Here is a 25,615-nt window from a genome sequence, read left to right on the forward strand (position 1 = left end):
GGACGGGGGTTTGGGGAATGGTTGGGAGGACGAGAAAACGGGGAAGTGAGGAATGGTTGGGAGGATGAGGGTAGGGAAAAAGGTGGGGGAGGACTGGAAGACAGGGGGAAGGTTGCTGTGGCTCTGGCATAACAGGCGTACCTGTTATGCCAGTTGTTTTAAAGCTTCTGTGCAGGCAAGGGTTCGAGTCTCCTGGTGGGAAAGTGTTCTAAAGTTGTATAACTTCATTTGTGTGTTTAGGCAAGTTGTGCATCATATTATATATATATATATATATATATATATATATATATATATATATATATATATATATATATATATATATATATATATATATATATATATATATATATATATATTGTGACGATAATCTCCTTCAAGAGATTGAGCCTGCTCTTCCCTCCATAATTACGTCGTTGAAATTATATAAAACTACTATGGAAGAAATGTCCAACAACGACAACAACACCAGCAAGGTTTGCCAGAGCGCAAAACGTTGCAGCCAGAGACACCTGTTCAGACTCAAACCGCCAAACTACCTGTTGATCGCTACCGGCTCCGCTGATTGGTCGCCGGTCTGGCTGCAACTGCACTCGCCCCCCCATACTACTTGATGTCTGGGGTCGCCACGACCTCAGACCTCAGAATATTCAGTGCTTTCGTGGTTACCACTCCTCCCGGCTAGACGTTAGCGTGTACTGAGAGAGGTGGTAGCTTAAAGCCAATATTCCAGCACCTTCCCAATATTTTGTGTTGCACTTCTTGTTATTTTATCTTAACGTAACTTTTCATTGTGTCATTTAATTATTCTTATTATTTTGATTGATTGATTTTATTATACAAATTTGTTTGTCCATTTTTTCATGTTTTGATCTATTTAACGTAATTAAAATTTCATTGTTAAAGTTTACTTGTGTTTTGTGTGTCTTCTCCTTACCTTACCACAGACGAAGTTCCAGTTTTTTCTATTTTTTTTTTATAACTATGTGACGAGGCCATACCCCTAGCCTTAAACAGCCGAACACCAACGCGTTACCGTCACAAGTTATATGGGGGCCTGTCCGGGAGTTGAACCCGGGACCTCTCGCACCCCTACACGTCAGTCAGAGATGATGATACATACAACGGTAGGGAATTAGCTTACTTTTCAGAGCACAAAAGTTCGCTAATTCTGTAAGTATCATATTAAATTCAGTAGGAAAAACTTGCTTTATGTCCTATAGAGACTTGGCAAGGTATGCCTACATCCTTGGACTACCAATTTTACTTTTGAGACAATTTACTGTTTCATTTGTTTTCGAAACTCTGTTTCATTTGTTAGTAGGATTTTCTTGCCCTTATCCTCTTACATGAGTACCGGGTACAAGATTTCCTGCGCCCTTGATTTAATTTAATCATTTAACATCTTTTACTTAACTTTAATTGTTAAAGATCTCACAGGATAGGTACCAGTTGCCACGTTGTCCTGTTTCTGACATTCACTATTGAATATTCGTGTACCTTTATTTGCTAATTTCACCATGTTTCGTCTCCAAGCTTTCCGTACAAATCCAGCAGGTGAAATAGGGACTTTAAGTCGTGCCAAGAGGACTGAATTACAAACTCTTGCACATGAGTATCAACTAGAAGTTCCCTACCAAGCCAACAAAAATGACCTACACAACCTGTTGCTGGATTACTATTTAGAGCAAGGTAAGATAGACTCTGAAACTCATGAAACTTACTATATTGCAGAGAAAACTGACTTGGCAACGATGAAACTTAAACTAGAGCTGGCCAAGATTGAACGTGAGCAGCAAAGAGAAGCAGCTGCCATACGAAGGGAAGAACAAGAACGCGAAGCTGCCTTGAGGAGAGAAGAACAAGAACGAGAAATCACCCTCAGAGAACGCGAGGCCGCCTTGAGGAGAGAAGAACACGAACGTGGACTCGCCCTCCACGAACGTGAGGTCGCCTTGCTCCATGAACGTGAACGAGTACAGCTTGAAACACTCCAGGAGCGGGAACGCTTACAGCTCGAAACCAAACAACGCGAGTTAGAGATGCAACGCGAACATGACAAGCAACAAGCGACTCTGGCTCTAGAGTGTCGTCAACGTGAAATCGCCTTGGAAACTTCACACTTCACTCAACGCCAGCAAGCTACTGCCAATCTTCCCGTCAGTTTTAATATATCACATGCAAGTAAGTTAATGCCATCCTTTATAGAAGCAGAAGTTGATGTGTTCTTTACCACCTTTGAAACCCTTGCTAATCAACTCAGTTGGCCTGTCAACCAATGGGCCACACTTCTCAGAGTCCATCTTACAGGTAGAGCTGCAGTCACACTCAGTACTTTGGCGTCTGAGAATGACTACCACACTCTGAAACAAGCAGTGTTGGACGCCTACCTCCTCTCTACTGAAAGTTATAGAAGGAAATTCCGTGACCACCTGAAGGCAAGTACCACTACCTTCCTCGAGTTTGCTAACACGAAACGGAGGTATTTCATGAAATGGCTGGAAGCAGCACATGTCTCTACTTTTACAGAACTCGTCAACCTGATGCTTGTTGAAGAATTCTTGAGACGTGTGCCACCTCCTGTCCGCCTCTACTTAGCAGATAAAGAAGAAACCGACTACCTGAAGTGTGCTAAGTCGGCTGACACTTACAGCCTCATCCACCGGCTGACACCCGAACCATCCTCCAGTAAGAAGTCGTGGTACAGTTACGAGAAGGTGAGCCCCGATCAAGCTGGTTCACAACTGCACTGCAAGTATTGTAGACTCTATGGACATACCATAGACAAGTGTGGTAAGTCTCAATACAAGGGAACCACTGACCAACAAAGACCCAAACCAACTCCTCCTAAGTCCGGTAAGCCTGTGATGAATGTTGGTGTTGATATTAATGATCTTTCTCTTTTCAGTAACCACCTGTATACTGGAACTGTCTCTGCCAACGGTTCAAATCCGGAGGGACGTTTCAAATTGAAGATCTTGAGGGACACAGCGGCTCTACAATCGATCATCTTGAAGTCGGCTGTGCCCAACATCGTCTACACCGGAGAAACTGTCTTCATCACTGACCTCACTGCTACCACTCCATACCCTCTCGCCAGAGTCCACCTGGATTGTCCCTACGTGAACGGGGAAGTCCAAGTCGCCGTCAGGGAAAAGCCTTTTCCCATGCCTGGAGTGCAACTTCTCCTAGGCAACGACTTGGCAGAAGACCTGCAACCGACCAACCTGATCGTCATGGACAAACCCCAGGTGTGTAACTCTGTGCCAATAAACCCTATTCTAGAGTATGTTCCAGCAGAGGTTCAAGAGAGTGGTGAAGTTTCTCCTCCGGTTCTCGTGACCACCCAGGCACAAGCCGCACGTCCACAGCCAGCTGACTCTACTGCTACCGCTGTCCCTCAAGACCCTCAGAAACTACCCCCGCATCTGACCAAGTTGGAGTTCCGTAAGTTGCAGAGGGAAGATCTTACTTTAACACCATTGTATTTCCAGGCTAAGACTGAACCCGACAGTATTCCTGGGTTCTTCCTAGAGAACGACTTACTCTACCGCAGATATAGACCCAGTAAACTGAAGGAGGAGGACGATTGGGCCAACATCGAACAACTTGTGATTCCTACCAGCCTGCGGCCCACTATTCTACACCTGGCCCACGGAGCATTCTCCCACTACGGCTTCAACAAGACTTACCATGGGATTCGTCAAGACTACTACTGGCCAGGTATGGTAAATAACGTCAAACAGTACGTAAAACAGTGTCATACATGTCAGATGGCAGGCAAACCGAACATCTCCATTCCCAGAGCGCCACTGATTCCCATACAGGTGCCTGCGGAACCTTTCCACAGACTCATAATAGACTGTGTTGGTCCTTTACCTCGGACCAGTTCAGGTAACGCCTACATCCTAACCATCCTGTGTCCTACCACCAGATTTCCCATAGCAGTTCCAGTGAAGAACATCACGGCTGCTACGGTTATAAAACATCTATTGAAGATCTTCACTCAATACGGATTTCCCAGGGAGATTCAAAGCGACTGTGGTACCAACTTCACCAGTGATCTCTTCAAAAGGACACTGGAGGAGTTCAACATCAAACAGGTATTGTCCAGCCCCTATCATCCTGCTTCACAGGGTTCTCTTGAACGTAGTCATCAGACCATCAAAGCACTCTTGAAAAAGTTTTGTAGTGAAACCTCGAAGGATTGGGATAAGCAGATTGACCTAATAATGTGTATTTTCAGAAGTCTCCCCAATGAGTCCCTAGGAGTATCTCCTTATGAGATGCTCTACGGCCGTAAGTGCCGTACTCCCCTTAAGGCTTTCAAAGACTCTCTCAGAGATGCCACCTTCAGTGAGCATCAGAATGTGCCCCAGTTTCTTCAAAACCTTCAACACATTCTCGAGAGAGTCCACCGTTTTGCCCATAATAATCTATTGAAAGCCCAGGTGAGAATGAAGACTCATTACGACCAGACCAGCAAAGTAAGAAAATTCAAGCCGGGAGACTTCATCCTTGCATATTTCCCTATCCCAGGTTCACCTTTACAAAACAGGTTTTCAGGACCCTACCGCGTCAAAGAGTGCAGGAATAATAACAACTACGTGATAGAGACTCCAGATAGGCGGCGGAAGACCCAGCTGTGCCACGTCAACCTCCTGAAGCAATATAATGGTACTCCTCCCACTGTCCTGACTAACTATTCCACCTTCACAGAACCCTACATCCACAGTGAGACCATCCCAGCTTCTCCTCCCGAAAGCACTGACAAGGAGTCAGCGCTTTCTAATTCCGAAATCCTTAATGATCTTCCCAAATGCTTTCAGGATAATAATCGTGCTCCTTTGCCCTCTTCTAATTCCACTCTCACCTCGTCAGATAAGCCCTTCATCCTCCATGTCGACGCCAGGGGTACCGACGTTGGTGGTGTCGTGATGCAGCAACGAGGCGAGAAGAATACACCTGTCAGCGACTACTGCTACAAGGATCTACGGAACAATTGGCAAGGAGCTACTCTTCCTCATCCTGAAGCTTCAGCACTTCACTCCACACCTGAAAAGTGCTCGGTCCACCATCAACACGGACCACACCACCCTACACCTCCTGCAGCACGCCCACTTCTCATCTCAACGTCTTCTACTATGGGCTTGCTAACTGCAGAAATTCAACCTGGAGACACGCTATACCAAGAGTCTGACAACATCTTAGCCCATGATCTCTCCAGAGTTTATGAAGTAGAAGAAACTTCATCTAATACTCCACCACATAACGACGTACTTCTTCCAGAACCGCAGGCTTCGGGGGAGAGTTGTGACGATAATCTCCTTCAAGAGATTGAGCCTGCTCTTCCCTCCATAATTACGTCGTTGAAATTATATAAAACTACTATGGAAGAAATGTCCAACAACGACAACAACACCAGCAAGGTTTGCCAGAGCGCAAAACGTTGCAGCCAGAGACACCTGTTCAGACTCAAACCGCCAAACTACCTGTTGATCGCTACCGGCTCCGCTGATTGGTCGCCGGTCTGGCTGCAACTGCACTCGCCCCCCCATACTACTTGATGTCTGGGGTCGCCACGACCTCAGACCTCAGAATATTCAGTGCTTTCGTGGTTACCACTCCTCCCGGCTAGACGTTAGCGTGTACTGAGAGAGGTGGTAGCTTAAAGCCAATATTCCAGCACCTTCCCTTTATTTTGTGTTGCACTTCTTGTTATTTTATCTTAACGTAACTTTTCATTGTGTCATTTAATTATTCTTATTATTTTGATTGATTGATTTTATTATACAAATTTGTTTGTCCATTTTTTCATGTTTTGATTTATTTAACGTAATTAAAATTTCATTGTTAAAGTTTACTTGTGTTTTGTGTGTCTTCTCCTTACCTTACCACAGACGAAGTTCCAGTTTTTTCTTTTTTTTTATAACTATGTGACGAGGCCATACCCCTAGCCTTAAACAGCCGAACACCAACGCGTTACCGTCACAATATATATATATATATATATATATATATATATATATATATATATATATATATATATATATATATATATATATATATATATATATATATATATATATATATATATATATATATAAATGCCTTGTATATCTGATCACGAATCAGATCCTGGCGATATTTTATCGTGAAGGCTTGATTCCTTGCTGCTGGGTCGTGCGTTTTAATATTAGTATATTTTGGTAGCAGTCTTTCCTGTAGACATATATTATTAAATATGACCGAAAAAGAAAGATTAATAATTCTAACACGAATTTTCTCAATCTTTCGTACATTTCTTTTCACTGTTGGTGGTAATTCAAAAATCAATTCTCCAAAATTCATTTTTATTTCTAGTCTGACGCGACACTTGAGCGCATTTCGTAAAACTTATTACATTTTCAAAGACTTTACACATACACAACTGAATAGAACTTACACATCTCCAATTTGTTTATATCTACATTTGAGTGAGGTGGATGGGGTGAGGTGGTATTAATAGGGTATTAAATTCATCAACACAAGACAGAACACGAAACAATGGGTATTGAATGGAAGAGATTGTAGAAAGCCTATTGGTCCATATTTCTTGATGCTTCTATATTGGAGCGGAGTCTTGAGGTGGGTAGAATATAGTTGTGCATTAATTGGCTGTTGATTGCTGGTGTTGACTTCTTAATGTGTAGTGCCTCGCAAACGTCAAGCCGCCTGCTATCGCTGTATCTATCGATGATTTCTGTGTTGTTTACTAGGATTTCTCTGGTGATGGTTTGGTTGTGGGAAGAGATTATATGTTCCTTAATGGAGCCCTGTTGCTTATGCATCGTTAAACACCTAGAAAGAGATGTTGTTGTCTTGCCTATATACTGGGTTTTTTGGAGCTTACAGTCCCCAAGAGGGCATTTGAAGGCATAGACGACGTTGGTCTCTTTTAAAGCGTTCTGCTATGTGTCTGGAGAGTTTCTCATGAGTAGGCTGGCCGTTTTTCTGGTTTTATAGTAAATCGTCAGTTGTATCCTCTGATTTTTGTCTGTAGGGATAACATTTCTATTAACAATATCTTTCAGGACCCTTTCCTCCGTTTTATGAGCTGTGGAAAAGAAGTTCCTGTAAAATAGTCTAATAAGGGGTATAGGTGTTGTGTTAGTTGTCTCTTCAGAGGTTGCATGGCATTTCACTTTCCTTCTTATGATGTCTTCGACGAAACCATTGGAGAAGCCGTTGTTGACTAGGACCTGCCTTACCCTACAGAGTTCTTCGTCGACTTGCTTCCATTCTGAGCTGTGGCTGAGAGCACGGTCGACATATGCGTTAACAACACTCCTTTTGTACCTGTCTGGGCAGTCGCTGTTGGCATTCAGGCACATTCTTATGTTCGTTTCCTTAGTGTAGACTGCAGTGTGGAAACCTTCGCTCTTTTCCATGACTGTTACATCTAGAAAGGGCAGCTTCCCATCCTTTTCCATCTCGTAAGTGAAACGCAGCACGGAACTCTGCTCAAATGCCTCCTTCAGCTCCTGCAGATGTCTGACATCAGGTACCTGTGTAAAAATGTCGTCAACATACCTGCAGTATATGGCCGGTTTCAAGTTCATGTCGACTAAGACTCTTTGCTCGATGGTACCCATGTAGAAGTTTGCAAACAGGACACCTAGGGGAGAACCCATGGCGACCCCATCTACTTGCTTATACATGTGCCCATCCGGGCTCAAGAAGGGTGCCTCTTTAGTACAAGCTTGGAGTAGTTTCCTTAGACTGTTTTCTGGTATGTCATGAGGAGTACAGGCTTCTTTTGTGAAAGAAGGTCACTACCAAAGATACCTTACAAGCAGAACTTATTGCGGAAGGAGGAAAGAATCGAGGCAATTACAGAAGCACCATACTGTCCCCCGAGCTCAAAGCGGCAGCTAAAAGCCTTCGTGAGAACAAGGAGATAGTTGTCAGGAGAGGTGACAAGTCGCCAATATACGTCATTTTTAAAAAAGACGAATATCTGGCGAAAATGAACCTCATACTCTCTCACCAAACTAAATTCCAAAGGGTAACGAAGGACACTACAGCCGAATTGAAAGCAAAGGTCAACAAACTGATCGAAACTGTGAACGCCAAGAAATCAGGACTCCACCTGCCAAAGATTATTGGGGAATATAAACCTGGATATGCGTATGAAAATGTCAAGACACACAAGCCTGGAAACCCACTTCGGCCAATCATTAGCCAGATACCCACACCCACGTACAGACTGGCGAAGCGACTCAACGGCCTGCTGACTCCTTATGTCCCTTGCGTCTTCAGCCTGAAGTCTCCAAAGGAATTTGTTGACTTACTGCCAACGTACCTGTGGACGAGACAATCGGGATGATAGCCGACAGAGTGTATCGTGATCCAGCCTGTACTCCTCTTGACATACCCGAAAATATTCTAAGGAAACTACTCCAAGCTTGTACTAAAGAGGCACCCTTCTTGAGCCCGGATAGGCACATGTATAAGCAAGTAGATGGGGTCGCCATGGGTTCTCCCCTAGGTGTCCTGTTTGCAAACTTCTACATGGGTACCATCGAGCAAAAAGTCTTAGTCTTAGGTACGACATATATATATATATATATATATATATATATATATATATATATATATATATATATATATATATATATGTCGTACCTAATAGCCAGAACGCACTTCTCAGCCTACTATTCAAGGCCCGATTTGCCTAATAAGCCAAGTTTTCATGAATTAATGTTTTTTCGTCTACCTAACCTAACCTAACCTAGCTTTTTTTGGCTACCTAACCTAACCTTACCTATAAATATAGGTTAGGTTAGGTTAGGTAGGGTTGGTTAGGTTCGGTCATATATCTATGTTAATTTTAACTCCAATAAAAAAAAATTGACCTCATACATAGAGAAAAGGGTTGCTTTATCATTTCATAAGAAAAAAATTATAGTAAATATATTAATTCAGGAAAACTTGGCTTATTAGGCAAATCGGGCCTTGCATAGTAGGCCGATAAGTGCGTTCTGGCTACTAGGTACGACATATATATATATATATATATATGTATATATATATATATATATATATGTATATATATATATATATATATATATATGTCGTACCTAGTAGCCAGAACGCATTTCTCTGCCTACTATGCAAGGCCCGAATTGCCTAATAAGCCAAATTTTCATGAATTAATTGTTTTTCGACTACCTAACCTACCTAACTTAACTTTTTCGGCTTCCTAACCTAACCCAACCTATAAAGATAGGTTAGGTTAGGTTAGTTATGGTTGGTTAGGTTCGGTCATATATCTACGTTAATTTTAACTCCAAAAAAAAAAAATTGACCTCATACATAATGAAATGGGTAGCTTTATCATATCATAAGAAAAAAAATAGAGAAAATATATTAATTCATGAAAACTTGGCTTATTAGGCAAATCGGGCAATGCATAGTAGGCCAAAAAGTGAGTTCTGGCTACTAGGTACGACATATATATATATATATATATATATATATATATATATATATATATATATATATATATATATATATATATATATATATATATATATATGTCGTACCTAGTAGCCAGAACGCACTTCTAAGCCTACTATGCAAGGCCCGATTTGCCTAATAAGCCAAGTTTTCCTGAATTAATATATTTTCTCTATTTTTTTTCTTATGAAATGATAAAGCTACTCATTTCATTATGTATGAGGTCAATTTATTTTTATTGCAGTTAAAATTAATGTAGATATATGACCGAACCTAACCAACCCTACCTAACCTAACCTAACCTATATTTATAGGTTAGGTTAGGTTAGGTAGCCAAAAAAGTTAGGTTAGGTTAGGTTAGGTAGGTTAGGTAGTCGAAAAAACATTAATTCATGAAAACTTGGCTTATTAGGCAAATCGGGCCTTGCATAGTAGGCTGAGAAGTGCGTTCTGGCTACTAGGTACGACATATATATATATATATATATATATATATATATATATATATATATATATATATATATATATATATATATATATATATATATGTATATATATATATATATGTCGTACCTAGTAGCCAGAACGCATTTCTCTGCCTACTATGCAAGGCCCGAATTGCCTAATAAGCCAAGTTTTCATGAATTAATTGTTTTTCGACTACCTAACCTACCTAACTTAACTTTTTCGGCTTCCTAACCTAACCCAACCTATAAAGATAGGTTAGGTTAGGTTAGTTAGGGTTGGTTAGGTTCGGTCATATATCTACGTTAATTTTAACTCCAATAAAAATTTTTTTACCTCATACATAATGAAATGGGTAGCTTTATCATTTCATAAGAAAAAAATTAGAGAAAATATATTAATTCATGAAAACTTGGCTTATTAGGCAAATCGGGCCATGCATAGTAGGCCAAAAAGTGAGTTCTGGCTACTAGGTACGACATATATATATATATATATATATATATATATATATATATATATATATATATATATATATATATATATATATATATATATATATATATGTGTATATATATATATATGTCGTACCTAGTAGCCAGAACGCATTTCTCTGCCTACTATGCAAGGCCCGAATTGCCTAATAAGCCAAGTTTTCATGAATTAATTGTTTTTCGACTACCTAACCTACCTAACTTAACTTTTTCGGCTTCCTAACCTAACCCAACCTATAAAGATAGGTTAGGTTAGGTTAGTTAGGGTTGGTTAGGTTCGGTCATATATCTACGTTAATTTTAACTCCAATAAAAAAAAATTGACCTCATACATAATGAAATGGGTAGCTTTATCATATCATAAGAAAAAAAATAGAGAAACTATATTAATTCAGGAAATCTTGGCTTATTTGGCAAATCGGGCCATGCATAGTAGGCCGAAAAGTGCATTCTGGCTGCTAGGTACGACATATATATATATATATATATATATATATATATATATATATATATATATATATATATATATATATATATATATATATATATAAACCTAAACCTAAAAGTGTTAAACCTCTCCCTGCAACATGAACAGTGGGACCAAGCAATGGTCCCAGTTAGACTCAGGGGTATAGGTATTGGCAAGGCGACACAGTAAGCATTGCCGGCATTCTTATCCTCGACCAGTGCTACAAGTGAATTAGTGAATGAAATACTACCAGAATACTTGAGGCACTCAATTGGGATTTGTGATCCCAAATTTGTGGAAGGAGCTCGTCAGTGGGACACTCTTGCCATTTCACACACCCGACCAACTTTTCCAAACGACGGTAAACAGGCCAAATGGGATAGCCCAATAGTGGAAAACATCACCAAACCATTGCTGGACGCGGCTTCTCAGAAGGACAGAGCGCGTCTCCTAGCTGTCAAAGCCCGCCATGCTGGGGACTTCCTGCTAGCAGTCCCTAATTCCGCCCTGGGCAACCGTCTGGACCATTGGGCCCTAAGTATTGGTGTTGCTCTGCGCCTTGCCGCCCCTATCTCCACCGAGCACCGGTGTATTTGCGGCCATGCACGGCCAGACCATTACGGCAGCCATGGTCTCATCTGTCGTAAGACACAGGGAAATATTGCCAGACATGAAGCAGTCAATGACATCATCAAGAGAAGTTTGGCTTCAGCTGGGTGTCCAGCACAAAGGGAACCCCAGTTGTGCAGACCTGACAACAGCCAAAAAACGCCCAGATGGAGTCACCCTGCAGCCATGGAGGGAAGGTAAACAAGTCGTATGGGATTACACCTGTGCATCTACATTGACTGATACCTATTTACGTTCCAGATCAGCGGAGGGAGGTGGGGCAGCCACCTTCACGGAGACCCAGAAAATCAACAAGTACAGAGACCTAGAACATTGTTACAGGTTCGTGCCGATAGGCTGAGACTCTGGGCGCCTGGGGTATATGTGCACTCAAGTTTTTAAAGGTGGTTGGTGAGGAACTCATTGGGAAAACTAGAAACCCACGAGCAGCCAGTTTCCTGTTCCAGCGCCTCAGTGTCGCAGTTCAGAGGGGAAATGCGTGCTGTATCCTGGGTAGCACCCAACCTCCGAGGAGCAGGACGAGGTCTTCGAACGCTGATTGTTTAATTGTTATATATTTGTGTGTGTGTGTGTTCTCTATAAACTGTAGCATTGCAATAAAATCAAACAAAATTAAACAAAACATACAAAAAAATAATAGGGGTGGTGGGAGAAGAAAAGAATAAAGTATTCAGCGAGAATCCACAAGATCTTCTCTGAATGCTCTTTGTTTTCTTCTTCGAGGATGTGGGTCCCTGCAATTGCACCTGAGGTGGTACACCCTAATATATATATATATATATATATATATATATATATATATATATATATATATATATATATATATATATATATATATATATATATATATATATATATATATATATATATATATATATATATATATATATATATATATATATATGTCGTACCTAGTAGCCAGAACGCACTTCTCAGCCTACTATGCAAGGCCCGATTTGCCTAATAAGCCAAGTTTTCCTGAATTAGTATATTTTCTCTAAATTTTTTCTTATGAAATGATAAAGCTACCCATTTCATTATGTATGAGGTCAGTTTTTTTATTGGAGTTAAAATTAACGTAGATATATGACCGAACCTAACCAACCCTACCTAACCTAACCTAATCTATCTTTATAGGTTAGGTTAGGTTAGGAAGCCGAAAAAGTTAGGTTAGGTTAGGTAGGTTAGGTAGTCATGAAAACTTGGCTTATTTGGCAAATTGGGCCTTGCATAGTAGGCAGAGAAATGCGTTCTGGCTACTAGGTACGACATATATATATATATATATATATATATATATATATATATATATATATATATATATATATATATATATATATATATATATATATATATATATATATATATGTCGTACCTAGTAGCCAGAACTCACTTTTTGGCCTACTATGCATGGCCCGATTTGTCTAATAAGCCAAGTTTTCATGAATTAATTTATTTTCTCTAATTTTTTTCTTATGAAATGATAAAGCTACCCATTTCATTATGTATGAGGTAAATTTTTTTTTATTGGAGTTAAAATTAACGTAGATATATGACCGAACCTAACCAACCCTAACTAACCTAACCTAACCTATCTTTATAGGTTGGGTTAGGTTAGGAAGCCGAAAAAGTTAAGTTAGGTAGGTTAGGTAGTCGAAAAACAATTAATTCATGAAAACTTGGCTTATTAGGCAATTCGGGCCTTGCATAGTAGGCAGAGAAATGCGTTCTGGCTACTAGGTACGACATATATATATATATATATATATATATATATATATATATATATATATATATATATATATATATATATATATATATATATATATATATATACATATATATATATATATATATATATATATATATATATATGTCGTACCTAGTAGCCAGAACGCACTTGTCAGCCTACTATGCAAGGCCCGATTTGCCTAATAAGCCAAGTTTTCATGAATTAATTGTTTTTCGACTACCTAACCTACCTAACCTAACCTAACCTAACTTTTTCGGCTACCTAACCTATAAAGATAGGTTAGGTTAGGTTAGGTAGGGTTGGTTAGGTTCGGTCATATATCTACGTTAATTTTAACTCCAATAAAAAAAAATTTACCTCATACATAATGAAATGGGTAGCTTTATCATTTCATAAGAAAAAAATTAGAGAAAATATATTAATTCATGAAAACTTGGCTTATTAGGCAAATCGGGCCATGCATAGTAGGCCAAAAAGTGAGTTCTGGCTACTAGGTACGACGTATATATATATATATATATATATATATATATATATATATATATATATATATATATATATATATATATATATATATATATATATATATATATATATATATATATATATGTCGTACCTAGTAGCCAGAACGCATTTCTCTGCCTACTATGCAAGGCCCGAATTGCCTAATAAGCCAAGTTTTCATGAATTAATTGTTTTTCGACTACCTAACCTACCTAACTTAACTTTTTCGGCTTCCTAACCTAACCCAACCTATAAAGATAGGTTAGGTTAGGTTAGTTAGGGTTGGTTAGGTTCGGTCATATATCTACGTTAATTTTAACTCCAATAAAAATTTTTTTACCTCATACATAATGAAATGGGTAGCTTTATCATTTCATAAGAAAAAAATTAGAGAAAATATATTAATTCATGAAAACTTGGCTTATTAGGCAAATCGGGCCATGCATAGTAGGCCAAAAAGTGAGTTCTGGCTACTAGGTACGACATATATATATATATATATATATATATATATATATATATATATATATATATATATATATATATATGTGTATATATATATATGTCGTACCTAGTAGCCAGAACGCATTTCTCTGCCTACTATGCAAGGCCCGAATTGCCTAATAAGCCAAGTTTTCATGAATTAATTGTTTTTCGACTACCTAACCTACCTAACTTAACTTTTTCGGCTTCCTAACCTAACCCAACCTATAAAGATAGGTTAGGTTAGGTTAGTTAGGGTTGGTTAGGTTCGGTCATATATCTACGTTAATTTTAACTCCAATAAAAAAAAATTGACCTCATACATAATGAAATGGGTAGCTTTATCATATCATAAGAAAAAAAATAGAGAAACTATATTAATTCAGGAAATCTTGGCTTATTTGGCAAATCGGGCCATGCATAGTAGGCCGAAAAGTGCATTCTGGCTGCTAGGTACGACATATATATATATATATATATATATATATATATATATATATATATATATATATATATATATATATATATATATATATATATATATATATAAACCTAAACCTAAAAGTGTTAAACCTCTCCCTGCAACATGAACAGTGGGACCAAGCAATGGTCCCAGTTAGACTCAGGGGTATAGGTATTGGCAAGGCGACACAGTAAGCATTGCCGGCATTCTTATCCTCGACCAGTGCTACAAGTGAATTAGTGAATGAAATACTACCAGAATACTTGAGGAACTCAATTGGGATTTGTGATCCCAAATTTGTGGAAGGAGCTCGTCAGTGTGACACTCTTGCCATTTCACACACCCGACCAACTTTTCCAAACGACGGTAAACAGGCCAAATGGGATAGCCCAATAGTGGAAAACATCACCAAACCATTGCTGGACGCGGCTTCTCAGAAGGACAGAGCGCGTCTCCTAGCTGTCAAAGCCCGCCATGCTGGGGACTTCCTGCTAGCAGTCCCTAATTCCGCCCTGGGCAACCGTCTGGACCATTGGGCCCTAAGTATTGGTGTTGCTCTGCGCCTTGCCGCCCCTATCTCCACCGAGCACCGGTGTATTTGCGGCCATGCACGGCCAGACCATTACGGTAGCCATGGTCTTATCTGTCGTAAGACACAGGGAAATATTGCCAGACATGAAGCAGTCAATGACATCATCAAGAGAAGTTTGGCTTCAGCTGGGTGTCCAGCACAAAGGGAACCCCAGTTGTGCAGACCTGACAACAGCCAAAAAACGCCCAGATGGAGTCACCCTGCAGCCATGGAGGGAAGGTAAACAAGTCGTATGGGATTACACCTGTGCATCTACATTGACTGATACCTATTTACGTTCCAGATCAGCGGAGGGAGGTGGGGCAGCCACCTTCACGGAGACCCAGAAAATCAACAAGTACAGAGACCTAGAACATTGTTACAGGTTCGTGCCGATAGGCTGAGACTCTGGGCGCCTGGGGTATATGTGCACTCAAGTTTTTAAAGGTGGTTGGTGAGGAACTCATTGGGAAAACTAGAAACCCACGAGCAGCCAGTTTCCTGTTCCAGCGCCTCAGTGTCGCAGTTCAGAGGGGAAATGCGTGCTGTATCCTGGGTAGCACCCAACCTCCGAGGAGCAGGACGAGGTCTTCGAACGCTGATTGTTTAATTGTTATATATTTGTGTGTGTGTGTGTGTTCTCTATAAACTGTAGCATTGCAATAAAATCAAACAAAATTAAACAAAACATACAAAAAAATAATAGGGGTGGTGGGAGAAGAAAAGAATAAAGTATTCAGCGAGAATCCACAAGATCTTCTCTGAATGCTCTTTATTTTCTTCTTCGAGGATGTGGGTCCCTGCAATTGCACCTGAGGTGGTACACCCTAATATATATATATATATATATATATATATATATATATATATATATATATATATATATATATATATATATGTCGTACCTAGTAGCCAGAACGCACTTCTCAGCCTACTATGCAAGGCCCGATTTGCCTAATAAGCCAAGTTTTCCTGAATTAGTATATTTTCTCTAAATTTTTTCTTATGAAATGATAAAGCTACCCATTTCATTATGTATGAGGTCAGTTTTTTTATTGGAGTTAAAATTAACGTAGATATATGACCGAACCTAACCAACCCTACCTAACCTAACCTAATCTATCTTTATAGGTTAGGTTAGGTTAGGTAGCCGAAAAAGTTAGGTTAGGTTAGGTAGGTTAGGTAGTCATGAAAACTTGGCTTATTTGGCAAATTGGGCCTTGCATAGTAGGCAGAGAAATGCGTTCTGGCTACTAGGTACGACATATATATATATATATATATATATATATATATATATATATATATATATATATATATATATGTCGTACCTAGTAGCCAGAACTCACTTTTTGGCCTACTATGCATGGCCCGATTTGTCTAATAAGCCAAGTTTTCATGAATTAATTTATTTTCTCTAATTTTTTTCTTATGAAATGATAAAGCTACCCATTTCATTATGTATGAGGTAAATTTTTTTTTATTGGAGTTAAAATTAACGTAGATATATGACCGAACCTAACCAACCCTAACTAACCTAACCTAACCTATCTTTATAGGTTGGGTTAGGTTAGGAAGCCGAAAAAGTTAAGTTAGGTAGGTTAGGTAGTCGAAAAACAATTAATTCATGAAAACTTGGCTTATTAGGCAATTCGGGCCTTGCATAGTAGGCAGAGAAATGCGTTCTGGCTACTAGGTACGACATATATATATATATATATATATACATATATATATATATATATATATATATATATATATATATATATATATATATATATATATATATATATATATATATATATATATATATATATATATATATATATATATATATATATATGTCGTACCTAGTAGCCAGAACGCACTTGTCAGCCTACTATGCAAGGCCCGATTTGCCTAATAAGCCAAGTTTTCATGAATTAATTGTTTTTCGACTACCTAACCTACCTAACCTAACCTAACCTAACTTTTTCGGCTACCTAACCTATAAAGATAGGTTAGGTTAGGTTAGGTAGGGTTGGTTAGGTTCGGTCATATATCTACGTTAATTTTAACTCCAATAAAAAAAAATTTACCTCATACATAATGAAATGGGTAGCTTTATCATTTCATAAGAAAAAAATTAGAGAAAATATATTAATTCATGAAAACTTGGCTTATTAGGCAAATCGGGCCATGCATAGTAGGCCAAAAAGTGAGTTCTGGCTACTAGGTACGACATATATATATATATATATATATATATATATATATATATATATATATATATATATATATATATATATATATATATATATATATATATATATATATATATATATATATATATGTCGTACCTAGTAGCCAGAACGCATTTCTCTGCCTACTATGCAAGGCCCGAATTGCCTAATAAGCCAAGTTTTCATGAATTAATTGTTTTTCGACTACCTAACCTACCTAACTTAACTTTTTCGGCTTCCTAACCTAACCCAACCTATAAAGATAGGTTAGGTTAGGTTAGTTAGGGTTGGTTAGGTTCGGTCATATATCTACGTTAATTTTAACTCCAATAAAAAAAAATTTACCTCATACATAATGAAATGGGTAGCTTTATCATATCATAAGAAAAAAAATAGAGAAAATATATTAATTCAGGAAATCTTGGCTTATTTGGCAAATCGGGCCTTGCATAGTAGGCCGAGAAGTGCTTTCTGGCTACTAGGTACGACATATATATATATATATATATATATATATATATATATATATATATATATGTATATATATATATATATGTCGTACCTAGTAGCCAGAACGCATTTCTCTGCCTACTATGCAAGGCCCGAATTGCCTAATAAGCCAAGTTTTCATGAATTAATTGTTTTTCGACTACCTAACCTACCTAACTTAACTTTTTCGGCTTCCTAACCTAACCCAACCTATAAAGATAGGTTAGGTTAGGTTAGTTAGGTTCGGTCATATATCTACGTTAATTTTAACTCCAATAAAAAATTTTTTACCTCATACATAATGAAATGGGTAGCTTTATCATTTCATAAGAAAAAAATTAGAGAAAATATATTAATTCATGAAAACTTGGCTTATTAGGCAAATCGGGCCATGCATAGTAGGCCAAAAAGTGAGTTCTGGCTACTAGGTACGACATATATATATATATATATATATATATATATATATATATATATATATATATATATATATATATATATATATATATATATATATATATATATATATATATATATATATGTCGTACCTAGTAGCCAGAACGCACTTCTCAGCCTACTATGCAAGGCCCGATTTGCCTAACAAGCCAAGTTTTAATGAAATAATTGGTTTTCGACTACCTAACCTACCTAACCTAACCTAACCTAACTTTTTCGGCTACCTAGCCTAACCTAACCTATAAAGATAGGTTAGGTTAGGTTAGGTAGGGTTGGTTAGGTTCGGTCATATATCTACGTTAATTTTAACTCCAATAAAAAAAATTGACCACATACATAATGAAATTCGTAGCTTTATCATTTCATAAGAAAAAAATTATAGAAAATATATTAATTCAGGAAAACTTGGCTTATTAGGCAAATCGGGCCTTGCATAGTAAGCCAAAAAGTGCGTTCTGGCTACTAGGTACGACATATATATATATATATATATATATATATATATATATATATATATGTGTATATATATATATGTCGTACCTAGTAGCCAGAACGCATTTCTCTGTCTACTATGCAAGGCCCGAATTGCCTAATAAGCCAAGTTTTCATGAATTAATTGTTTTTCGACTACCTAACCTACCTAACTTAACTTTTTCGGCTTCCTAACCTAACCCAACCTATAAAGATAGGTTAGGTTAGGTTAGTTAGGGTTGGTTAGGTTCGGTCATATATCTACGTTAATTTTAACTCCAATAAAAAAAAATTGACCTCATACATAATGAAATGGGTAGCTTTATCATATCATAAGAAAAAAAATAGAGAAACTATATTAATTCAGGAAATCTTGGCTTATTTGGCAAATCGGGCAATGCATAGTAGGCCGAAAAGTGCATTCTGGCTGCTAGGTACGACATATATATATATATATATATATATATATATATATATATATATATATATATATATATATATAAACCTAAACCTAAAAGTGTTAAACCTCTCCCTGCAACATGAACAGAGGGACCAAGCAATGGTCCCAGTTAGACTCAGGGGTATAGGTATTGGCAAGGCGACACAGTAAGCATTGCCGGCATTCTTATCCTCGACCAGTGCTACAAGTGAATTAGTGAATGAAATACTACCAGAATACTTGAGGAACTCAATTGGGATTTGTGATCCCAAATTTGTGGAAGGAGCTCGTCAGTGGGACACTCTTGCCATTTCACACACCCGACCAACTTTTCCAAACGACGGTAAACAGGCCAAATGGGATAGCCCAATAGTGGAAAACATCACCAAACCATTGCTGGACGCGGCTTCTCAGAAGGACAGAGCGCGTCTCCTAGCTGTCAAAGCCCGCCATGCTGGGGACTTCCTGCTAGCAGTCCCTAATTCCGCCCTGGGCAACCGTCTGGACCATTGGGCCCTAAGTATTGGTGTTGCTCTGCGCCTTGCCGCCCCTATCTCCACCGAGCACCGGTGTATTTGCGGCCATGCACGGCCAGACCATTACGGTAGCCATGGTCTTATCTGTCGTAAGACACAGGGAAATATTGCCAGACATGAAGCAGTCAATGACATCATCAAGAGAAGTTTGGCTTCAGCTGGGTGTCCAGCACAAAGGGAACCCCAGTTGTGCAGACCTGACAACAGCCAAAAAACGCCCAGATGGAGTCACCCTGCAGCCATGGAGGGAAGGTAAACAAGTCGTATGGGATTACACCTGTGCATCTACATTGACTGATACCTATTTACGTTCCAGATCAGCGGAGGGAGGTGGGGCAGCCACCTTCACGGAGACCCAGAAAATCAACAAGTACAGAGACCTAGAACATTGTTACAGGTTCGTGCCGATAGGCTGAGACTCTGGGCGCCTGGGGTATATGTGCACTCAAGTTTTTAAAGGTGGTTGGTGAGGAACTCATTGGGAAAACTAGAAACCCACGAGCAGCCAGTTTCCTGTTCCAGCGCCTCAGTGTCGCAGTTCAGAGGGGAAATGCGTGCTGTATCCTGGGTAGCACCCAACCTCCGAGGAGCAGGACGAGGTCTTCGAACGCTGATTGTTTAATTGTTATATATTTGTGTGTGTGTGTGTGTTCTCTATAAACTGTAGCATTGCAATAAAATCAAACAAAATTAAACAAAACATACAAAAAAATAATAGGGGTGGTGGGAGAAGAAAAGAATAAAGTATTCAGCGAGAATCCACAAGATCTTCTCTGAATGCTCTTTGTTTTCTTCTTCGAGGATGTGGGTCCCTGCAATTGCACCTGAGGTGGTACACCCTAATATATATATATATATATATATATATATATATATATATATATATATATATATATATATATATATATATATATATATATATATATATATATATTATATATATATATATATATATATATATATATATATATATATATATATATATATATATATATATATATATATATATATATGTCGTACCTAGTAGCCAGAACGCACTTCTCAGCCTACTATGCAAGGCCCGATTTGCCTAATAAGCCAAGTTTTCCTGAATTAGTATATTTTCTCTAAATTTTTTCTTATGAAATGATAAAGCTACCCATTTCATTATGTATGAGGTCAGTTTTTTTATTGGAGTTAAAATTAACGTAGATATATGACCGAACCTAACCAACCCTACCTAACCTAACCTAATCTATCTTTATAGGTTAGGTTAGGTTAGGTAGCCGAAAAAGTTAGGTTAGGTTAGGTAGGTTAGGTAGTCATGAAAACTTGGCTTATTTGGCAAATTGGGCCTTGCATAGTAGGCAGAGAAATGCGTTCTGGCTACTAGGTACGACATATATATATATATATATATATATATATATATATATATATATATATATATATATATATATATATATATATATATATATATATATGTCGTACCTAGTAGCCAGAACTAACTTTTTGGCCTACTATGCATGGCCCGATTTGCCTAATAAGCCAAGTTTTCATGAATTAATTTATTTTCTCTAATTTTTTTCTAATGAAATGATAAAGCTACCCATTTCATTATGTATGAGGTAAATTTTTTTTTATTGGAGTTAAAATTAACGTAGATATATGACCGAACCTAACCAACCCTACCTAACCTAACCTAACCTATCTTTATAGGTTAGGTTAGGTTAGGTAGCCAAAAAGTTAAGTTAGGCTAGGTTAGGTAGGTTAGGTAGTCGAAAAACAATTAATTCATGAAAACTTGGCTTATTAGGCAAATCGGGCCTTGCATAGTAGGCTGAGAAGTGCGTTCTGGCTACTAGGTACGACATATATATATATGTATATATATATATATATATATATATATATATATATATATATATATATATAAACCTAGTAGCCAGAACGCACATCTCAGCCTACTATGCAAGGCCCGATTTGCCTAATAAGCCAAGTTTTCCTGAACTAATATATTTTCTCTAATTTTTTACTTATGAAGTGATAAAGCTACCCATTTCATTATGTATGAGCTAATATATATATATATATATATATATATATATATATATATATATATATATATATATATAAATATATATGTCGTACCTAGTAGCCAGAAAGCACTTCTCGGCCTACTATGCAAGGCCCGATTTGCCAAATAAGCCAAGATTTCCTGAATTAATATATTTTCTCTATTTTTTTTCTTATGATATGATAAAGCTACCCATTTCATTATGTATGAGGTAAATTTTTTTTTATTGGAGTTAAAATTAACGTAGATATATGACCGAACCTAACCAACCCTAACTAACCTAACCTAACCTATCTTTATAGGTTGGGTTAGGTTAGGAAGCCGAAAAAGTTAAGTTAGGTAGGTTAGGTAGTCGAAAAACAATTAATTCATGAAAACTTGGCTTATTAGGCAATTCGGGCCTTGCATAGTAGGCAGAGAAATGCGTTCTGGCTACTAGGTACGACATATATATATATATATATATATATATATATATATACATATATATATATATATATATATATATATATATATATATATATATATATATATATATATATATATATATATATATATGTCGTACCTAGTAGCCAGAACGCACTTGTCAGCCTACTATGCAAGGCCCGATTTGCCTAATAAGCCAAGTTTTCATGAATTAATTGTTTTTCGACTACTTAACCTACCTAACCTAACCTAACCTAACTTTTTCGGCTACCTAACCTATAAAGATAGGTTAGGTTAGGTTAGGTAGGGTTGGTTAGGTTCGGTCATATATCTACGTTAATTTTAACTCCAATAAAAAAAATTTACCTCATACATAATGAAATGGGTAGCTTTATCATTTCATAAGAAAAAAATTAGAGAAAATATATTAATTCATGAAAACTTGGCTTATTAGGCAAATCGGGCCATGCATAGTAGGTTAAAAAGTGAGTTCTGGCTACTAGGTACGACATATATATATATATATATATATATATATATATATATATATATATATATATATATATATATATATATATATATATATATATATATATATATATATATATATATATATATGTCGTACCTAGTAGCCAGAACGCATTTCTCTGCCTACTATGCAAGGCCCGAATTGCCTAATAAGCCAAGTTTTCATGAATTAATTGTTTTTCGACTACCTAACCTACCTAACTTAACTTTTTCGGCTTCCTAACCTAACCCAACCTATAAAGATAGGTTAGGTTAGGTTAGTTAGGGTTGGTTAGGTTCGGTCATATATCTACGTTAATTTTAACTCCAATAAAAAAAAATTTACCTCATACATTATGAAATGGGTAGCTTTATCATATCATAAGAAAAAAAATAGAGAAAATATATTAATTCAGGAAATCTTGGCTTATTTGGCAAATCGGGCCTTGCATAGTAGGCCGAGAAGTGCTTTCTGGCTACTAGGTACGACATATATATTTATATATATATATATATATATATATATATATATATATATATATATATATATATATATATATTAGCTCATACATAATGAAATGGGTAGCTTTATCACTTCATAAGTAAAAAATTAGAGAAAATATATTAGTTCAGGAAAACTTGGCTTATTAGGCAAATCGGGCCTTGCATAGTAGGCTGAGATGTGCGTTCTGGCTACTAGGTTTATATATATATATATATATATATATATATATATATATATATATATATATATATATATATACATATATATATATGTCGTACCTAGTAGCCAGAACGCACTTCTCAGCCTACTATGCAAGGCCCGATTTGCCTAATAAGCCAAGTTTTCATGAATTCATTGTTTTTCGACTACCTAACCTACCTAACCTAGCCTAACTTAACTTTTTGGCTACCTAACCTAACCTAACCTATAAAGATAGGTTAGGTTAGGTTAGGTAGGGTTGGTTAGGTTCGGTCATATATCTACGTTAATTTTAACTCCAATAAAAAAAAATTGACCTCATACATAATGAAATGGGTAGCTTTATCATTTCATAAGAAAAAAATATGAGGAAATATATTAATTCAGGAAAACTTGGCTTATTAGGCAAATCGGGCCTTGCATAGTAGGCTGAGAAGTGCGTTCTGGCTACTAGGTACGACATATATATATATATATATATATATATATATATATATATATATATATATATATATATATATATATATATATATGTCGTACCTAATAGCCAGAACGCACTTCTCAGCCTACTATGCAAGGCCCGATTTGCCTAATAAGCCAAGTTTTCCTGAATTAATATATTTTTCCTAATTTTTTTCTTATGAAATGATAAAGCTACCCATTTCATTATGTATGAGGTCAATTTTTTTTTATTGGAGTTAAAATTAACGTAGATATATGACCGAACCTAACCAACCCTACCTAACCTAACCTAAAGTATTTTTATAGGTTAGGTTAGGTTAGGTAGCAGAAAAAGTTAGGTTAGGTTAGGTTAGGTAGGTTAGGTAGTCGAAAAACAATTAATTCATGAAAACTTGGCTTATTAGGCAAATCGGGCAACGCATAGTAGGCTGAGAAGTGCGTTCTGGCTACTAGGTACGACATATATATATATATATATATATATATATATATATATATATATATATATATATATATATATATATTTATATATATTTATATATATATATATATATATATATATATATATATATATATATATATATATATATATATATATATATATATAAACCTAAACCTAAAAGTGTTAAACCTCTCCCTGCAACATGAACAGTGGGACCAAGCAATGGTCCCAGTTAGACTCAGGGGTATAGGTATTGGCAAGGCGACACAGTAAGCATTGCCGGCATTCTTATCCTCGACCAGTGCTACAAGTGAATTAGTGTATGAAATACTACCAGAATACTTGAGGAACTCAATTTGGATTTGTGATCCCAAATTTGTGGAAGGAGCTCGTCAGTGGGACACTCTTGCCATTTCACACACCCGTCCAACTTTTCCAAACGACGGTAAACAGGCCAAATGGGATAGCCCAATATTGGAAAACATCACCAAACCATTGCTGGACGCGGCTTCTCAGAAGGACAGAGCGCGTCTCCTAGCTGTCAAAGCCCGTCATGCTGGGGACTTCCTGCTAGCAGTCCCTAATTCCGCCCTGGGCAACCGTCTGGACCATTGGGCCCTAAGTATTGGTGTTGCTCTGCGCCTTGCCGCCCCAATCTCCGCCGAGCACCGGTGTATTTGCGGCCATGCACGGCCAGACCATTACGGCAGCCATGGTCTCATCTGTCGTAAGACACAGGGAAATATTGCCAGACATGAAGCAGTCAATGACATCATCAAGAGAAGTTTGGCTTCAGCTGGGTGTCCAGCACAAAGGGAACCCCAGTTGTGCAGACCTGACAACAGCCAAAAAACGCCCAGATGGAGTCACCCTGCAGCCATGGAGGGAAGGTAAACAAGTCGTATGGGATTACACCTGTGCATCTACATTGACTGATACCTATTTACGTTCCAGATCAGCGGAGGGAGGTGGGGCAGCCACCTTCACGGAGACCCAGAAAATCAACAAGTACAGAGACCTAGAACGTTGTTACAGGTTCGTGCCGATAGGCTGAGACTCTGGGCGCCTGGGGT

This window comes from Procambarus clarkii, chromosome 18 (assembly GCF_040958095.1).
Source record: "Procambarus clarkii isolate CNS0578487 chromosome 18, FALCON_Pclarkii_2.0, whole genome shotgun sequence".
NCBI lineage: Eukaryota > Metazoa > Arthropoda > Malacostraca > Decapoda > Cambaridae > Procambarus > Procambarus clarkii.